We start from the raw sequence: 20,862 nt of genomic DNA, 5'->3' as shown, positions 1-20,862 counted from the left end.
GACCTGGTGAACAAAGCAGTCATATTTCAAAATCAAGGACCAGAATAATTCATCCCAAACAGTGCTTTCCAAAGTGGGTTATACCACTCTGGCCCTGGAAGGGGTGAATGACATCCAGGGTGCCCTTGTAGCCTTAAGTGTAATTGGGTGAGAGTGGGGAGTACTTACTATTTCTTCATTTAGTAAAAATATATTTCCAGGGATTGCTGAGTGATATTTTCTAGAAATAGGAGCAGTACACCAAATTAGTTTGAGAGCCTTTGAACTAAAATGTAGTCTGACAGTAGGAGAGGGTATTTTTTGAAATGAGGGCAGAAACAGTAACTTGTATTAGGCGTGAGGTGGGGAATAATTGCTCTTCTAATGGCAGTCCCATCTGTTACATTTACATTTAGACCAATCTGCACACTCATAGTTCCCAAGAGAGCCTCCCTAATGCCTATTCCACACTCATCCTGTAATCGCAAAAGCCATTACTATTGGTTACAAAAACTGTTATGATCCCACATTTGTGCTCTGAACATAAACTATAATATTCACCCTACTTTTTCATCCCTGTGTAACTCTGGAGCTTTGTAGTGTCCTCCTTTTAAAGGTTTGTACCTGTGGTTGGCTGCTCACTGGTACCTGGATCACATTTTAATTTTACATTTTCTTATCCAACAAAAACTAATTCTTTTTTATCAAGACAACCTGCCTTGTGGTTTAGGACCTAAGTATATTCCTTATGAGATCATAACAATGAGGTCCCTTTAAAAGTAATTGACTACAAGATGCTTTTGTGAGACCTGTTTCCATTGTAATAATGCAGATTTATCAAAACAATCTGTGAATTAAGCCACAAAAGAGAAAAAATACTGATTTTTTAAAAAAAGAGATAGAATTGTACACTTCAGAAGCTTCTTCCTTTTGGCAACTGTAGATAGTTTTTCCAAAATGATGGAGAAGATGAATAAACTACAATTTTTGAAGAGTAGTCTTTAGCTAGCAGACCAAGCAAAGCATCATTATTATTGTTGTTGTTGCTGTTGAAAATGGTTATATTTAAATCTGGAAATTAAATCATGAAGCTTCTACTAATTACTAGGTTTCCTTGTCTATGTAGCCAAAACCTGTATCTCCTCACCTCATATTTCCTTCTCCCAGTTGGAGGTTGGATCATGTCAGCAATGTTACATAAATGTCTTAAAGCCAAAATTAATACAGTATAGACTCAACAATCTATAAAGTACCTCCTTTTAATGAATCAAAAACGAAGATGTACAGAATACATTCCAGTTCTTCAAAATCTTTAGAACCAAAAGAAAAAAATACTGAGTATCTAAACATAATTACTAGTGTTCTATTTACAGAGGCTAAGCCTTTGGCCTACTATTAAGATATTTGAGTTTCCATAAATGAGGCACTCTGTTTAAGTGTGATTCTTTGATATTGATCAACTCAACTTTTTGTCAGAGTGGGTTTGCTTAAAGAAAAAGAAACCCAGTAAAGCTGGCTGGAACAAAGGTAAATTTCTAATATAGATGTAAGAGGCAACTTACCTGACCCAACTAGCTCTGTTAGCCTGATGACTGTGGAAATTTATTAAATGGCTTATCTTTCTGACTTGCCTCTATCTCTGAGACCATATGGTTTCCCATTAAGCTCTGTGCCTTCACTCTCTTTCTCTCTTTCCCCCTCCCTCTTCCCCTTTCTTTTCCTGCCTTCTCCTCTTCTCCATCTCTCTCCAGCACAGAAACTGGTTTGTATACTCATCTTCTTCTTTGGAGTCATTATTTTTTCTCCAAAATGACAGCTCAGACAACTGTATATCTATAATCTTTCCGTTTAAATTCCCAACACCAACTCAAGTCTATTCTATTCCAATTTCCCAGGAGAATGAATCGGATTGCCCATATGAGACCAGTCTTTTATTCCTAGTTCATACTCTGTTCATACTCTGGTGCATACCTGTTACAGAGAAAGAGTATGTACTTTAGGCTCCGACTTCTGGGAGTGAAGCAGGATTTCTAAAAGATTAGTTAGAGGAAAGAGATTGCTAAAGGGAAATTACTGGTCTTTCTTGAAATAACTTCATTAAAATCAAGTCACTTATCCTTATAACATGCTAAAACCATATGAGACCAGCAGGCAGATGAAAATATAGTAAATATTAGCAAATGTTCATGGAATGAAAAAATGTTTCATAAATTCTAGTTTTATTGGAAGCTAGGGGTGGAAACAGACAATACTTGTTAAATATTCCATCAATATAATTGACAAAGCTATGACATTTTCTGGCTATTATATGTCAGCTTCTTGGCTATAATATTTAAACTATAAAAATTTACCATTAAAAAAAGAAAACAATTTTAGTTTATTGTGTTATATAATGATTCTCCATTCTCCTGGTTTAAACTGATTTATTACACTTACACTTTCCAAGAGAGATCATTGATATATTTGTTCATATAATCTCCACAGGTGATTCTACCACCTTTGTCTCTGTAAGGACATATAATGTCCTTAAGCTAAGGTCAGGAAATATTCTTGTCTGAAACTTACTTTTACCAGGTTAGATAATAACCAACTAAAGAAACCAGTGTGACAGGATAAAGGACAGCTCTTGTTAACAGGTCTGTAAGAAAGTAATGAGAATTGCTGAAGAAAAGGTTTAAACCAGAGCTTTAAAGAAAATATAGCAACCCAGAGTATGAATAATTAGTTCTGGATTTGAATATTAATTGCCTACTGATTTTTTATATGACCTTGAGCAATCACAAATGCCTACTTCTTATTTCCTTTGTCAATACAAAGGAAAAAAAAACAGTGAAGTGGTAGTTGTTTTTATGTTGCCTTTCTATGGCACTCCCCTCTACCACACACTTGGCTGAAGATTTCTCTTTCCCCCTATGTTATACATGCCAGTTTTAAATACTCTAATGAATAAAGAACTCTAATCAAGTCTTTCCCTCTGTGCCCTTAGGTACATAGTAAAGTGAATGTAGAAGTAATGCTTTTAACTGAAAATAACCCTGCTTCTGGTGGCTTAAACAAATAAAGATTTCTTTTCTTGGGGCTGGAGCAATAGCACAGCGGGTAAGGCATTTGCCTTGCACTTGGCTGACCTGGGTTCAATTTCCAGCATCCTATATGGTCCCCTGAGCACCACCAGGAGTAATTCCTGAGTGCAAAGCCAGGAGTAACCCCTGTGCATCACTGGGTGTGACCCAAAAAGCAAAAAAAAAGGAGAGAGAGAAAAAAGATTTCTTTTCTTACACAATACTAAATATGAAACTATGTGTTTGGGATTCCTCTGGAAATTTAGTCTCAGCATGAGCAATTCTGCAGTGCCCTTAACTTCTGCCTTCCTCACCTCCTTATCATATGATGGCTGCTGAAGCACTAGAGCAGATTCTCAGTCCTGGGAGAAATGAAAGGGAAGAACAAACAGAGGGCACACTCTCTTATACCCTCTTTAGGTAAGTTAGGGTGGTGGGGGATGGGGATGTCATGCTTATTTCAACCAGAACTTCCCAACCAGTCTGCTGTGTTGAGTGAGGTCTGTAAATTACAGTTTTGCTGCATGAGATGCATCCCTACTTTTCTTAGTGTAGCAGAAACCTCCTGGCAGGTTATACCTGGCTGTAATAATGTTGTTGCTGAATTCTTTATGAGGTAGTTGGAGAAGGAATGTTCAGCAACATGCTCCATGCCCAGTTCAGGGGGTGAGCACAGGGAATAGCATCTGGAACTTGCTGACAGTAGGTGAGGACAGAGAGCTAACCCCCTCTTCTCCTCTGGGCTCCCTGCTGCAGCAGCTGCACAGCACGCAAGGGGAGGGACTGGTGCAGAGGAACCTCAGCTCTGGGAAGCTTCCTGTGTGTACAGAGGGGGATGGAGACAGGAGTCTGCACGAGGTATCTAAGCGGAAGGGGCACAATCTAAGGTATCTCAGGAAGGAAGAGCACAATCTAATGTACAGTCAGGGAAATTAGATGGGGTACAAGGAATCAGAAAAGTGAAATGAGGCTCCAGAGATGCCCAGCTTGTCTGGACCACTCCCAATCTCAGCCTTTTCCTGTTAGATACTTTCATCCACATTCATTTGTTGTGGCACTTTAGTATCATTCAGTCAATCTGCCAACCATGTGAATAAGCATTCTGCAAACTTGAACTTTCTTAACAATGATTTTTTATATAGTTGATGTGAACATTTTGGATGGATTTGAAATACAGCATCATTGTCATGTAAAGCTTTAATACTCCATGTTAAGAAAATGTTAGATCTTTTAAAACAATTTCTCTGCACCACATACAGTGGCCTCAAAATTTCAAATTTTAAATGATTGGAAATAAGTGACTCGAAATTGGTTTTGGCCAATTATTTGTGTAAACAAAACTGCAATGACTATTAATTTGAATAGAGGGCTGAAGAGATAGCTTAATAAACCGTGTGCATGCTTCCTATGCAGGAGGCCTGGGCCAATTCCCCCAGCCAGGAGCAACCTGGACTACTCCTGACCTGGGAGTAGCCCCTGAGCACCACCTGGTTTGGTTCGAAATGTGACAAAAATGTGACCCCTGTAAAAGCTGGAAGATAAAATTATGTTTATCCATTTTAAGCCTCCAGCCGAATATTAAAATTCAATTTGATTTGTAGAGTCAAGTTTGAGTCTCTCCTTAAAAAAAGTTTTATTTGAAGCACCATGATTTACAATACTGCTAATGATAGGGTTTCGTGCATGCAGCATTCCAGCACCACACCCTCTACCAGTGTCTGCTTTTCTCCACCATTGTTTCGGGTCCCTCCCATCTACCCATCCCTGCACCCGCCCTTAGTCCACTCAGTTCTGCAAATCAGCTCTCAGGTTCTCTTGCTTTTGGCCACTTGTCACATTGTGTCTGTTCCTCTCTTTCTAAAAGACTTCATGCAGCAGGATACTCTCCTGATACTTCCACAGTAGCAAATTGCATACTTTTTCTTACAGCTGAGTAGTATTCCACTGGGTACATATACCATAGTTTTTCATCCAGTCATCTGTATCTGTTCTTGGACACTTGGGTTGTTTCCAAACCTTGGCTATTGTTAATAGTGCTGCAATGGACTATAGGAGCACAAATGTCTTTTTGAAATGCTGTTTTTGAGTCTCTGGGGTTAATGCCAAGAAGAAGTGGAACTGCTGGGTCATACAAAAGACTCAATTCTTATTTTTTTGTAAAGTGCCCATATTATTTTCCAAAGAGGTCGACACTCTCATCAACTGTAGATGATGGTTCTTTTTTCCCCACATCCATGCCAGTGTTGGTTGTTTTGTTCTTTTTTTTTTAATGTGTGCCAGTCTCACTGTTTTTTCAACTTGCATTCCCTGATTGTAAGTGATACAGAGCAATTTTTCAAATACCTTTGGCTATCTGTATGTCTCCTTTTAGGAAATGTCTGTTCATCTCTCTAATTTTGTATAGTTTTTGTTGTTATTGTGAAGTTTTAAAAGTGCCCTTTATACCTTGTATATTAACCCTCTGTCAAATGAGTGGGGGGGCAATATTTTCTTCTAGTCTGTGAGGTATTTTTTTCAAATATAGTTATCATTTCTTTTAAATTATATCATATTAATTTTATGTAGTTTAAGCACTTACCTTTGCTTTCATTTGCTTGGCCATTGACACTGAGAGACATCATTTAAAATGCTTCTGGATTCATTTGTGAAGTGTTCCGCCAATAGTTTCTAATTAATTCTTTTGAAATCAAAAGGCTTTATTTGAAGACTTTATCCCAACACAATCATTTATATTTTCAAAACTATTTTTTATTTTCCTTTTCTCATCATCAGTATAACATGTGAATAGAACAAATGACTTTTTTTTTCTATATAAAATGCAGAAGCTTCCAAATATCTTAAAATTCAGCAGTGTGTTGTGCACAATTAGTCATTTTCTCTGTGTTGAATCAAGAATAAAGTCTGGAAACATTGGCAGACACCACCCGAAAATCTTTCCAAAATCCTGGCGTGGGCACGGGCATGCCACCATCCCAAATAGATTGAAATATCTTTTGTAAAGATGATGTGGATATGGGCATAGCCACAGTAGGTTACAAGTACCCATTGTGCGACTTAGGGCATTTAGTAATTGTGTGTGCTGATTTCCTTGGTTCTTATTTACAGCAGAGCTAAGACCTTGTCCCCTGTACAAAGCAATTAATTAAATGAAGTCTTCCCATAGAGAGCTCCCTCTCCAGATATGTCTTATATTATGAAGCAATTATTTAATACCTTTATAAAATAACTATTTGGACAGAATGATTTACTAATCATAATCCAAGCATTCTAGTTGCATTTGGGTAACTACACCATAGTTTCTTTGTCATCTTTTCATCTCTGAGAATGAAGAGTTGCAAAAGAAGAATGCCTTCTGTAATGGCATTTTGTGTGCACACATGGAGGAAACTCAGCCTCTTAGGGCATATCTTCCTTTCATTGTTCTACCTCTGATTTGCTTTTTCAGGCATTTATTTGGCATTTTCCCTCTGCTCATAATATGGAGGGTATTTAAACTACAGCTGACTTGCATGTAGGGCAATGATGTGATGAAACTGGGTAGACAAAGGTTTGAAAAACATTTTGTGAGGAATGTATTACAGGAGTTAAACTACTTTCCATACACATAGCCAACTCCAGCTTGAACCTTGGCATAGCAAATGGTCCCTCCAAGCACTGCAAGGAATGCTCCCTGAGCAAAAAGCTAGAGGTAGGTGCCCTGTAACTCACTTCCCTGTAAGTTCCCTAATCCCACCATCCCCCAAATAGAAAAGTACACACAAAAGAACTACTAAAAACATTTGGGTTATATTCTGAAGAGATGATTTGTCTAGAGTTTCAGAGGAATGAGAAGGCACGATGGACAGTGGATTATGCTATTGTTTTCAGCTTGTGCAGGGCTTTCACACATCACCTTTCATGAGTCCCTTTGTTTTCAGTACGTTAATTGTGAATAAGGAGCAAGAAGGTCACAGCTAGAGGAACTTTCCCTCCTTGCGTGCTTTCAAAGATGCAAGGGGAAATAAATGTGTCTTCTGCTGTCTAGTTGCATGTTGTCCTTGGAACCTTGGGCAGTAACTGGTAACTTCTTTTTGCCTCCTGACATGTAAAATGGGAGAAATAATAGCATTTATTTCAAAGGGTTGCTGTAATAATTTAATGACAAAATATACAAAGAGAGAAAGATAGCCTGGGGGATAAATGTGGTGTAAAATAAATTATCATACAAATTATAAATGCCTTGTGTCATCATTATTGAATATGAATGATTTGTTTACTTATTTATTGATGTTTCCAGGGATCAACCTTAAGGGCTCATGCATGTGGAACATGTTCTCTACACCAATATAATATTGTTTTTAATCTCAGCACTAACAATAAATATTCTACACATTTATTATATACATATTTTACTGACATTTACACACACATAAAACTTCTATCATTAGCATTAAGACCCATAAGAAGTGAATAATACATTATTCCCAGTGTCAACCACAGTGCCTGGTTAATAAATGTTTGTTGAGTGAATCAGCTGTGGATAAGACAATGTTACACATACACAAACATTTTCTTTTCCCTGAATGATCACAAGGACCACCTTCTCTAGATCACATTATATCTGGGGATGATTTTATGATATATTTGGGCAAGGGAATGTGTTCTGGCCTCTTGTAAATCCTTTAGTCTCTGTCTTTACTCCTCTCACAAAGCTCTTGAGAGGTCTCTGAAGCCCTGGAGGATGAAGGAGCTTCAGACAAAAGGTTCCCGGGTTCCTGAATCACTGATATAGAAAAGATGCGCAAAAGAGATGATTAATGAAAAATAAATGCATTACAGTTGACAGAAGCAAGAAGTAAACATGTTTTGTTAACCCACTGAAACTTTTTAAATTATATTTAACTAATTTTATCAAAGAGGTAGGAAGGAAGGAAGGAAGGAAGGAAGGAAGGAAGGAAGGAAGGAAGGAAGGAAGGAAGGAAGGAAGGAAGGAAGGAAGGAAGGAAGGAAGGAAGGAAGGAAGGAAGGAAGAAAAAAGGGAGGGAGGGAAAAGAGGACTTTTATTTTCATGCTTGAGCTATTAGAGCCAAGTAGAAAATAAACAATGAAACAAAGCAAGACTTACACTGGAAGAAACCTTTAGAGAGCAGCTAGTTTAATGTTCTCATTCTACAGTAATGAATCAGAGGTTCAGTGTGGTTAAATGACTCATTCAAGGTTGCACAGCTGAAACTGAACACCAGGTCTCCTGATTTCTAGGCCAATGTTTTGTTTTTCCTTTTGGACCTCTGGGTTTTCTATTTTGATTTTCCTCAGAATGGAAAATCTTGTTTTCCTAAAAACAGAGTACATGATAGGAACTAATGAAGGAAATGCTCCTTTAAAATAAAATAAGAGAGGAAGAGAAGATGGTATTTTAACAAGACCTCAAAGGTAAATTAAAACTGATTGCATGACAAAGTTTGAATTCATTCAAATGAAAATCTCCCCAGATCGGCCCCATTTCTTGCCCTAATTTGTGTGTCCATCTGTATAAGCAGCTTTACTCTCAGATCCCAGGCACTTTGGACAAAGAGGTCAGGTTACTACAACATTAGCTCAAATCCCAATACTGGGCATTAAACATTAATGATGGGGTGATAATACTTACTCAATTGTGCCTGTGTCACTTCTTCACTAACTTTTATTAGAATTAACTAATAAAATATGAAAATGTAATCCAGTTATAGTTGTCAAAAGTTAATACCATCAATTCACTTATCTTGTTTATTTTTAGATGACTCTAAAAGTCTTCTAAGGAACAACAAAAAATAAAAACTGTAAATAAATATGCATTAGGGATATTTCCTTAAGGTGTACGAATTCCATTAATGAGTACAATGAACTCAAAGTCAGCATTTCTAGTCTTGAAATATTGGCAGTTAAACCAGGGAAATTAACCTCTAGCAGTTTCAGTGATTGAGTTTGTAACATTGAGACACAGTATGTATCTTGTGAGGCTTCTAGGAGACATTTTGTGAAGGCCAGCACCCCATTTAGGAAACATTAGTATTTTGAAATTGGAAAAGGCCTTCAGACTAAAAATCTTGAATTACACTTGTGTTAGCTATAAAGTCCAATTAGCAAGGATGTCAACTGTTGGAAATACTCCTGAGAGTAAATTTTATTTTTATCTAATATAGATACTGAACTCTACAGGTTAGAGACTTGGTAAGGATCAAGAAGTCTTATCTTATCACTCTCAATCTTTCCAGGTTATTACTATCACATCAGCAATTCACTTGCTGTTTCGCCTTTGATAGGATATGCTATTTCAGTATCCCTCTATAGCAACTGCCTTCTATCCAGGGTTTGCTCCAGGTTTATGACCACCCTGAGCACCTAGACTGGTATCCTCACTGGCTTTAGAAACATACATAGCAGCACTGGTCACAAGAGCCCAAATCTGGAAACAACCCAGAGTGCCCGAGAAAAGACGACTAGTTAAAGAAACTTTGGTACATCTACATGATGGAATACTATGAAGCTATTAGGAAAGATGAATTCATGAAATTTGCTTATAAGTGAATGTCATGGAGCGTATCATGCTAAGTGAAATGAGTCAGAAAGAGATGGATAGATATAGAACAACTGCACTCCTTTGGGGAATATAAAATAACATAATATGAGACTGACATCCAAGGACTGTAGAGACAAGGGCCAGAATATTGCTTCATGGTTGAAGTCTGCCTCATGAGCTAGGAGAGAAGACAGCTGGATCACTAATGTCAATGATGGTTGGAGGGATCAATCAGGATGGGAGATGTGTGCTGAAAGTAGATAAAGGACCATATGCATTATCTGTATTGCAAACCATAATGCCCAAAAGTAGTGAGAGAGTATGGGGAAAATTGTCTGCCATAGATGCAGGGGAAGGGTATACTGGGGATGTTGGTGGTAGAAAATATACACTGGTAGAGGGATGGGTATTTGATCACTGTATGACTGCAACTCAAACATGAACTCTTTCTAAGTGTTCCTCAGGATGATTCAATTTAAAAAAAGAACATACAGTGCTAATAAAAATGTGTTAAGCTATCCTGCGTAGTAGCACTCTGAGGTTGGATACACACCAGGCATTGGAAAACACTGAAATTCTTCAAATGTACAAAGCGGGCACAGATGTGCAAGAATCATCAGGAGTCATCCATCCCCTATGTTGGGGCTACTAGGGACTTAGGTCTTGCCTTGCTTGCTATGTCCTATTTGATCTCTTTGTCCCCGCATCAGATAGAAGGTCTAGAAAACAGAAGTTGACTTGTAATCTCAAAAATTCATTAAAAACATAAATCCAGATCAACCATGTGGCACAGGAAGAAAATGGCCTGTATTAGGGGACTGCTGAAAAGGAGCAAAGAAGAGGTTATGAAACAGCCCCCAGATGTGAACTAGGTAGGTAGGCAGTGTCTCACGTCCCTCTCTCTCCCTCTCCCTCTTTCTCTCTCTCTTTCTTTCTCTCACACAGAGAAATAGAACTCTCTTGGCTTACCATAAGCAGCAGTTGGCAAGCTAGCCAGACGTTGGATAGCAAGGCTATAAGCTAAGAGGACCTGTCAGAAGAAAGTAATGTGATGTCCCGAGCCACACCCTGCTTCACTGCGCCCTGCCTAGAAGTGAAGTCAGTCCTGGTGACTGAGGTCCAGCTGGGGATGGGTCAGAAACTGCTTCATTTCTAATGGACTAGATTCTGCTCGGAGTATGAAGTGCAGGTTGCTAAGGAGCAGCTAAAGTTGAAAAGTCCCTCCAAACATACACAGACCTTCTCAATCACATGGTCTTCATTTGAATATCATCCTCATGAACTAAATGAGTAGAAAAGAACCGAAATGTCTCAGAAAGCCATCCGTAATTACTTGCGAACTTACCGGCTTTATTCTCTCCCAAACATACAGCCTCTACTTCTAACTTTGATTTTAGCCTTTGTAACCTCCACTCACCCTAGTAGAGCTACCTTATCATTCATGGCTTCAGTCTTAGTTAGGCTCCCAGACTACATCAAGGGACAATGTCATTTGTATTAAATATAGCACTGTAGCACTGTCATCCCGTTGTTCATCGATTTGCTCGAGTGGGCACTAGTAACGTCTCCATTGTGAGACTTATTGTTACTGTTTTTGGCATATCAAATATGCCATGGGTAGCTTGCCAGGTTCTGCCACTCAGGCAGGATGCTCTCAGTAGCTTTCCAGGCTCTCTGAGAGGGATGGAGGAATCGAACCCAGGTTGGCTGCATGCAAGGCAAATGCCCTACCGGCTGTGCTATTGCTCCAGTCTATTTAAATTTCTTTTCTAAGTTCTGCTGCTTAAATGAATGCTGTGTATAGGAATTTCTGCAGTCAATTCATTTTTTAGAAAGAATATCCAATACATACACTTGTGAATAATATGTTTTCTAATAGAGATGTTGTTGGTGCCTGATTAATTCATTCTGGATTAGTTTTCTACCTGGAAATGGTTGATTTGCTTTGATAGTTTTCATGAGTGAGAGGCCTCTGTTTAGTTTCCTCAACTGTCAAAGGTGCCAAAGGATCTTATAAACGGACAGATTTGCTGGGTATTGAAGGGGGTAAAAGACCAATAGCACCAGGAAAACTGTATAACAGACAAAGACCTCATGCATCACTTTAAACAGTTTAAACCAGAAGCTCAGTGCAGCAGCTCCAGAGATCTGTGTGTGAAAATTCCTGCAGCTGTTGTGCTGCTCACTCAAAATTGAAAATTACTGATTAACTTAAAAACAGATTGGTCCATGAGGAAGAGAGATCAGACCAAGAGCATGAAGTTGCTCTTTGGAAAAACTAAAACAATCAAAGCAAGAGTTTCCTGGGATCTCAAGTCTCCTTCTAGAGCCAGATTCATCAAAGACTTGAGGGCTTCCATTATTTAAAGATTCAGGTAGAAATGCACAGTTGGTTTTTGGGGGGAGGATTTCAATTGGTTGTAGACACTGAAATATTTATTTCTCTGAGAATGTTGTCAAAACAGACACTGGATTCTAATCAGCTAACAGCATATCAAGGATCTAAATGGTTGCTGACAGTTTTGAAGACCGTTGCCACTGTTCTTTAGAGGTTAAAAAAAAGTGTTTTGCTCCTGGGTCATTTCATTTGATTCTTGTTAACTTCTAGTTTCAGATTACAGAACACTTAATAATCAAATAGACTGCCTCTTCTGCATCCTTTAGTGCATTCGGTTCTCTTAGCTAATGGATAAATTTCTCCTCCTTTCCCAAGTGTTCACTTATCATAAGAAGTGCAGAAGCTCCATTTTTATATGCAAACAACACAATCATGCAATTAGCCTGCGCCTGATTCCCCAGAAACAGAGGGCATCGTAGACATAGGTCAGGGCTATGTGATTTTTATGTTCAGGAGTCAATTATACCAGCTAAGGGAGACTCACTTAAGCAAAGTGCAATATCTTTAATAGCTGTCTTTATGATACAGGGAAAGCCAGCATCTTAATACCTACAGTCTGACTATCAAGTTAATCAAATTATTAATATCAAAATGAGTATTAAAGTGATGTCACTTAGTACACAACCCGAGACCCTTCGTCCTCCCTCCTAGCGTGTTGTACACACCACAAAATGCTGTGTTATGAAAACTACCCTTTAAACCTCATAAAATATTTAAGATTTGTGTCGATATTTTTATGTAAGCAAATACTAGGAAAAGTCCAACCATTAGTGAACCTGATCAGGCAGTCTCCAAGGACTGGGCAAACAACCCAGTGAGGGCTGGTGGGCTGATGTGCAAGGAGAGAGTGCAAAGGTAGGGCGTCCCACAAACTCAGAGCACAAACACTTCCTGAAACACCATGCTCCTATTTGCTTGTCTTGTTGCAATAAGTAAAAGAGGCTCTGAATCTAGGCAGTTTAGATTCAATATGTATGTTTGGAGCATTGGAATTTGTAGGACATGCAACAGATATCCTCAAGTGCCGTATACATACGGGTGTCTGCTCTCAGGAGGGGAACCCTAAGGCAAACTCTCTTTCTTAATACCCTTCTCAGCAAATAAACTCTAAATCACCCTGTGAAACTTGGAGGGTTAGAAGACTGGATGATTTTCCAAGCTTTCACACAACTGATGCATTTCTTTCTGCGTGAGCCATTTAGCCCCATGGGCTTTGCCAATCACTTTTAGGACTGCTCCCTGTTCATAACATAGAACCTAATTACTCTGAGTGTTTCCCAACCTAGCTCCCCAATGTCATGGGAACGCCATATCTGATGTGTCTAATTGTATCCCCGTCCCTACCACAATGCTTGCACAGGCACTATAACAATGTGCTAGGTACAAGAAAGTGAATCCACTGATGCACAAATTTGTTGTTTCTAGTTCCCTAGTGCAACTCAACTTGGTACTGGAGAGCCTCAATCCATATTTCCCTCACTCCCATCTGTAACCCTCAGCTTTAATTAGTTAGCAAACCCCAATCATTTCTATTTCTGTAATAAAACTTGAATCTGCCTTTACCATAACTGTTTCCTTTTTGTAGAATCCCACTATCTCTAATTTACTTCAAGTCCCTATGCATATACATGCCCACATATACACCTCTCCCTGACTTAGATTTGCCCCATCTCCCTAGATGATTACTTCCTGTGCCAGGAATCATTTCAATGATGCCTCTTCTCTGAGTGAGCCTGTGGAGCTCACTCAATGCCCAAGCCAAGTCTGTTCTTCCATAGTTGATCCTAGATCTTGCCAACTAAGCTGCATCTATCCGTCTCTTCCCTTAGCACTTGAATCACATCCTTAGCACATAACTCAGAATGTTTCACATCAATATTTATCTGTGTTTGTCTCTCTTCACTAAATGATGGCAGCTACAGTATGAGTGTTGTCACTTACTCATTCCTATAATCCCATATGGCACCTCATACACAGCTCTGTGTTGAGAGAACTAAGAAATGTGTTGGCATATATGCCAGTCACTTTCATGATGTCAGAAATAGGCACATCATCTCTGTTTCAAGCACATACACAGAAACACAGATAACTTACCCCAAGTCAAAATAAAACTTCTCCTTAAGGGCTCTGATACACACATGCAAGAATATTTTGTCCAGCGATGATTAGGCTTTGCACTCACTTTTTTTCAATAACTCCCTTACACAATCAGTAGCATCATTGTGTGGTGAATGTATAATGTGTGCTCAACTTGGAGACTACTGAACCTTAAATCACACACTGCAACTCCTGCCCATGGCCCTTTGAACTCTGTGTTGGGAGAACATCTTCACTGAGAGCCCAGCAAGGCCATCCACTCCAAAGCTACCTGTGTGGCTCCATTGGACCATCATGCTGGGCTCTCAGATTTGCATTCCTTTTCCAAAGCTTCCATCCCTTTGATTTGTCCCCTTGCTCTCCCCTAAGACACCATTTTCTAGCTCAGACTCCTTTGTTGGCCTTGGTGAAATTGTCTTTAGAAATAAGCATTTGAAAGCAATGTCAATAAAGTTGGAGGTGGGGGGGTGCTCTTTTCTGACTCCTGTTGAAGGAAACCTTTTTGGCCCCCTCACAGAAGCTGACTGCAGGAGTACTGCTCCACCCATTAACCTTTTCCTTGACCTCTGCCCATGTCAATCTCTTTCCCAACTAATAAGCACCAACTTCCGCTTACATTTTCCTTTAAATTCTAGTCTTCCACTAATCAAAGAGGAAAACTATAGAAAAGAAGAATAAGGCAAGGAAGATGGTTCAGATGGTTGGAGCACAAGCCTTGCACACAGACACCCCGTGTTTCAGCACCACATCATCTCCTTGAGCAGCCATCATATTTCTCACGTACATATGTCAGACCTTCATAGGAAAAGCCATGTGTCTCTGGGAATAAATAGTCCTCAGGCCCCCAGAGAACTGCTGGCAGGGCCCCCGACATAAATAAGTAATTGAGCAAAAGAGAGATTTGGGATCGTGCCTGGCAATGTTCTACACTCAGGAATTACTCCTGGTACTGCTCAGGGAACCATATGGAATGTCAGGGATTGAGCTTGGATTGGGTGTTTACAAGAGAAGTTCCCTACCTGATATACTGTGGCTCCAAGCCCCAATAAATATTTTTTTAGAAAATAGGTAAAACTTTCAAAATGACTTTAAATCATGTCAAGTAATATTCAGTCTAATGGAGAAAATAAGCACTGAAGAACTGAGTGTGGAATTTTGAAATTACTAGTTTTAAGACCAAAACTATTTATCTACTCCTATTTTGAGATGGGAAAAATTAATATTTTTCTTCCAGATCAGTTCCTCTGGAGGAGTGATGCTTGACAGCCAGAGCAGTTATAATCATTTGATTGGTAAGTGCTGTTAAGGAGAGTATTTAAATTGAATTTTCTATAAATTAATAGTTTGGCTAGATGTGACTACCGCTATCCTTTTCTCTTATCGTTGGAAAAGGTGGAAAAGGTGTGGGTTCAAATAGAGAAGGAAATACCAAGCAAAAGTGTGGTGGGAGGACCCATTCAGGATGGAAGAGGCATGCACGGAGCAGACTATAGACCCGAACACATTGGCTACCCAAGACCTCCATTACTAACCACAATGCCCAAAGGGAGAGAGGGAACAGAGGGAAATGGGGTGGAAGGGGGTGGGAGGGATGATGGGGTCAACAGTGGAGAATGGGTACTGGTGGAGGGATAGATACTCAAGCTGTATATGACCAAAACACAAGCATGAGAATATGTAAACCTGTATCTGTACCCCCATGGTGATTCATTAATAAATTTTTTTTTAAAAAGATGGTGTGGGTTCAGTTCATACCATTCTAATCAGGAAAATATCTTCTAGGCCTTAATCTCTGTTTTTTAAAAATTATTGTCAAAATAACTTGGAAATATCTTTAAAAGGAAATGCCTTACAATATTACTTAGGTTCGAGAGGTATTAGAATAACTGCCATCTTTGACTTCCCTAAAAGAGAGAAGCACTGTTTACCACCAGTATTATAGAAGCCATATCTTTGTGTTTGTGTTATGGCCTCACACACAAGGCAAGTGCTCTACCCACTGAGCCACATTCCCAGCCTTCCAAGTCATATTTTAAGTTTGCTTCTCTCTGTGTCTGTGTCTCTGCTTTCTGCCTCTCTCTCTTTCTCTGTGCCTCTACATTCATAGATATATACAGTGTGTATATTTACAGATATACATACATATTTACAGATATGTTCACAGATATATCCATACCAGTTAATACATTTAAATCTCCTAGCTGTTTGAAAAGTAGAAACTGAACGGTCTTGTTCAGGAGGATCTGGGGATCCCACACCTGCTGGGTGTCTTGAATAATGGGAGAAGCTGTTTGGGCCCATCCTGAACTGCAGCCAGAGTCCTGTAGGAGGGTCATCAGGAGGTGAGAGTGTTAGGAAGGAGACCCCAGGCTCACCTGAGTGAGAACAAATTCTCCTTGGCCTGCACCACGAGCAGCCCTTTCAGGCATACTGTTTCAGTATTCCCAGCTCATACTTCCTATGTGAACTGACAAGAACACAAGCTTCTCAAGGCCAGAGTCTTAGACTCTAAGGATGTTTATCCACAGGGAAGATCATCCAAGACCCCCTCGAGAAGGTGTGAAACCAGGTAGTACAGGGCCCTGTAGAGATGATGCTCTTCCCGTTTATATCATGAAGTTTTATATTAGACTCAGTAAAGAGTCAAGAGAATAGCTAGAAACACCAATACACAATCTCACAGCTTATATGAATGTGTTTGCAATTTCTCTCTGTTGAAATATCTTTTTTTGCTTTTTGGGTCACACCCGGCGATGCACAGGGGTCACTTCTGGCTCTGCACTCAGAAATTATCCCTGGAAGTGCTCAGGTACTCAGAGGACCATATGGGATGCCGGGAATTGAATTCGGGTCGGCCACGAGCAAGGCAAACGCCCTACCCACTGTGCTATCACTCCAGCCCCTCTGTTGAAATATCTTAATACATGAATATACCTATTTTAAAACTGTTTGACAGAGGCAACTGAAACTGAGGAAAATCAAAGAATGGATGGGGAAGGGTGTTTGTTATTCATTTATCAAGTCAATCAGCTTCGTTCCACTGGTTTTAAAAGAGGCAAAGAGCATTCTGCTTGAAGTTAGAGGCTTGGGATCAGATAGTATGGGGGTTTAGGAGCTGTCCCTGCACATGGCCACCCTGGGCTGATCCTTGGTACTGCTTAGAATCCCCTGAGCCCTGCCAGCACTGACCTCTGAGTGCAGAGCACCCTGTAATGGCCGTGAGCACAAGTAGGTACAACCCAACACTTTTAAAAATCATAAATAATAATAAAAATATTACAGATGCATATAAAACATTTTGCGGGGACAGGTGAAGGCTTTCACTCCAGAGACTGACCAGATGTGAGTCTGTGTGAGGGTTTAGGGGAGCCCTCACAGACATCCCTGTTGGGCGTGCCAGAATAGCAATGCTTGGGATGACCTGAATGGTGATTCTTGGTGGGGCAGATTCCAAGGATGCATGGTGTAAGCCAGAAATGTCACCGTTTGTTTCAGAATAGAATGTGGGACTTTTATAAGTCATAATTCAATAATAGCAATGACACCCATTTTTAAAGCACAGCTTCTAAGCTTTAGCTCCTTACTGGAACTAGTCGTAGTTTCTGAAAGTGACAGCAGTACCTCCCCAGCCTACACCATCCTCTGTGATGTGACCTTGTCTATCCCCTGCAAAGAAAGGAGTCAGGGTGTAGAGCCCTTGGTGTGGGTGACTGCCTATGACCACTTTTATTGGTAGAATTTTCTGAAAGAAACATTACAGATTATTTCAGGCAAAGGTTCTCACTGGTTGTTTTTTGTTTTGGATTGGTTTGGTTTTAGGTTTTGAGACCACACCTGCCGATGCTGCATTTAGGAATCAGTTCTCAGGGGGCCCAGGGAGATATATAGTATCCAGGTCAGCTGCATGTAAGCAAGTGCCTTACCCTCTGTACTATCTCTGGCTCTGTTACTGGCTTCTGTTACTTCCTGCCTCTTGAAAGTCAGTTTTCCTATAAGCAAGGTACCTGCCTTGGTACCACTAACCACAGAAAAGGCCAAGCCAAATGTTGGAAAGAGAGAGCGAGAGAGCGATAGGGAGGGTGGAGAGAGAGAAAGAGAGAGAGGGGGGGACGGAGGGAGGGAGGGAGGGAGGGAGGGAGGGAGGGAGGGAAAAGGAGTAAGAGAGAGGAATAGAGAAGGAGGAAGAAGAGGAGGAGGCTGAGGTGGGGCAGAGGATAATGAGGAAGAAAAGGGGAAGAAGGTAGAGGAAGAAGAGGAGTGAAGGAGGAAAAAGAGAAAATAGAGGAGCAAGAGGAGGATAAGGCAGAGGAGGAGGAGAAAGACAAGGAGGAGGAGAAGGAGAAATAGGAGGAGGATGAGATGGAGGAAGCAGAGAAGGAGGTGGTTGTGGTGGCGTGTCAGTAGGGTAGGAAAATGAGGAGAAAGAGGGAGGAGAAGATAGATAAAGAGAAGAAGGTAGGGTAGGAATGTGAAGTGAATGAGGAGAAGGTAGAAGAGGAGGCGGTGAAGGAAAAGGAGGAGGCGGAGGAGGCAGAGGAGGAGGAGAAGGTAGAGGAGGAAGGCCAATACAGAGACCCATACACATGACTGAAGAAGCCATCTTGGAAAAGACCCTCCAGCAACCGCAGCTGACTTTACTTGGATCAGGGGTGAACATCTCATTCCTGAATGCCTGAATAACAAATCTGTAAGCAAAATTAAATGATTGGCTTCAGCACCAAGCTTCAGGATAATTTGTTTATGTAGTGAAACACTCACACATCAGCATTCTGAGCCTATATGTAATGCTGAGGGAAACAGGATCCTTCACACGATTTAGGGCATCATCTTGTTAGCCCATAGTATCGGGACAAAAGAAAATCCTAAGTCCCTTTGTGTTCCCTTCTATTCTCTGTGTATTTCCACTGGGCTTCTGGGACTAATCTTCTCCCTTGATGTAGGTCAAGGGCAAACAATACAGCAATTCATAATATTTCTTCCTCGTGTTTAAAAGCTCTTTTGCGGTGGTTGTGGAAGCTCCCAGGGCGTGGTCTTCCCAGAGTCCCGCCTCTGAGGAAGGAGAGTCCAATAATGGAGAAAACACTTTTGTTCTTTTTCTATCTTTGCTCTAAACTCCAAAGGTACACTTATTCACATACAAGATTCACAGAGACTTAGGTCTGTGTCACTCATATGACCTCACAAGTGTGATCACCTGCTTGGAAAGCTTTAAAAATCATCCAGAGAACAATGTTATATTTCACGGCACTGCAAAAAAAAAAAAAAGGCACACTCGGGGTTTTATTCAGGCTTAATAAGGAGTGGAAGAGAAAAGTCTGCTAAGAGCATTGACTTTTACGTTAAGCAGGGGATATTCAAGTCCTAGAAATAGCGAGCAGGCTAGCATCTCTCACTCTCTGACTATGAACCCACCTTTCCCAGCCCAGCGGAGGTGCCCCCCAACCCCCAGCTTTTCAAACACCATGAAGTCTCCCCATTAGGAACACGTTAGGGTACACGCAGGAGCCCGGCTGACCCCTCGCTCCCCAGCCCTTCTGCTCCCGCGTCTCTGCGCAGAGCTTTGTCCTGACTCCAGCAAGGGGCGAGACCCGCCGAGAAACTTGTCATCGGGCAGGCCCTTTGTGGAACGCTCTCCAATTAGCCATGTCATATTTCTGTTATTTCTTTGGCGATTCACCTTAAAAATATGTTCCACGGATGCCAGCCAGTGAGGACACGGGGAGCCCCTGTCATTCAGCGGTAATTCCGTAAAATAATAAATCACAGCATCAGCAGCCGTGGCTGCGCGCCCCTGCCCTCGCCCACGCACAGGCTCTGCGTCCAGCCTGCCCCTGGCCAGACCCCTGCTCTGAGCAGACCCCAGAGGGGTCCCCATCAGCAAGAAAGGGGGTGTGACTCTCCCTGGAGCTGTGTCCTCACGAAGAGGGGCGGAGGGGGTCAGCCTCCTGTATTTGAGGACCCCTGCTCCCCTGCCCCGCTGTGATCACGGGCAGCCTCATTTCTTGAGTGGAATTTCAGCCGCGGAGGTTCCTGAGGGAACAAGGCCATTTCCCCACTAAGCCGGATCAGCTGGACCCGCGGCAACAGCTTCCATCTGTGGAACAACTTGGACCAGGACTTTGTGGGCTGTCAACTTTTAGGTGGGGTCCTTTGGCAGGCTCTCTCCGAGGCTCCAGCCGGGTCCTGGCCCCACCCTGGCCCACACTAATCATCCTTACTGAGCATCTCGGGAAAGAAAACAGAGACTTCCCCCAGGGGCTCACCCTGCCTCGTCTGTGTTAGAAAAACAGTAGGAAACCAGCTAAGGTGATCGTGGATGGTGTGGTTCAGGCACCCCTGGGTTGTGGTCCAAATGCTGGTGATCAGTAAGTCCATTTGGTATGGCACAATAGGAGGACAGGGAGAAGAGCAGGGTCCAGAGTATCCAGCAGAGCTGAGTTCTCACTTGGAACCTTGGGTTTTTAAGTCCAGACCATAACTGGAGATGCCAAGGACAAACGAATATGCGGCAGCAGGGAACAAAAAAAACAGTAGTGTGGAGAGCACTTGCCTTGTATGCAGCCAGCCCAGATTTGATCCCCAGCACCCCATATGGTCCAGTGTGATTCCCCAGTGCTGAGCCAGAAATAACCCCTGAGTTTCGGCGGGGTGTGACCCCAAAACAAACAAAAAGAGTATTACAGCAGCATTTGGATCCATGTCCACTCATGGAACATTCCTGCTCTTTCTGGAAACAACTCCACAGAGCTACCTGCTAGCTTCCTGTTAGGGTCCTTCTTCCTGCATAA

Source organism: Sorex araneus, chromosome 1 (assembly GCF_027595985.1).
Source record: "Sorex araneus isolate mSorAra2 chromosome 1, mSorAra2.pri, whole genome shotgun sequence".
Taxonomy (NCBI): domain Eukaryota; kingdom Metazoa; phylum Chordata; class Mammalia; order Eulipotyphla; family Soricidae; genus Sorex; species Sorex araneus.
The sequence above is the reverse complement of the archived record's forward strand: the minus strand, read 5'-3'. Positions refer to the sequence as shown.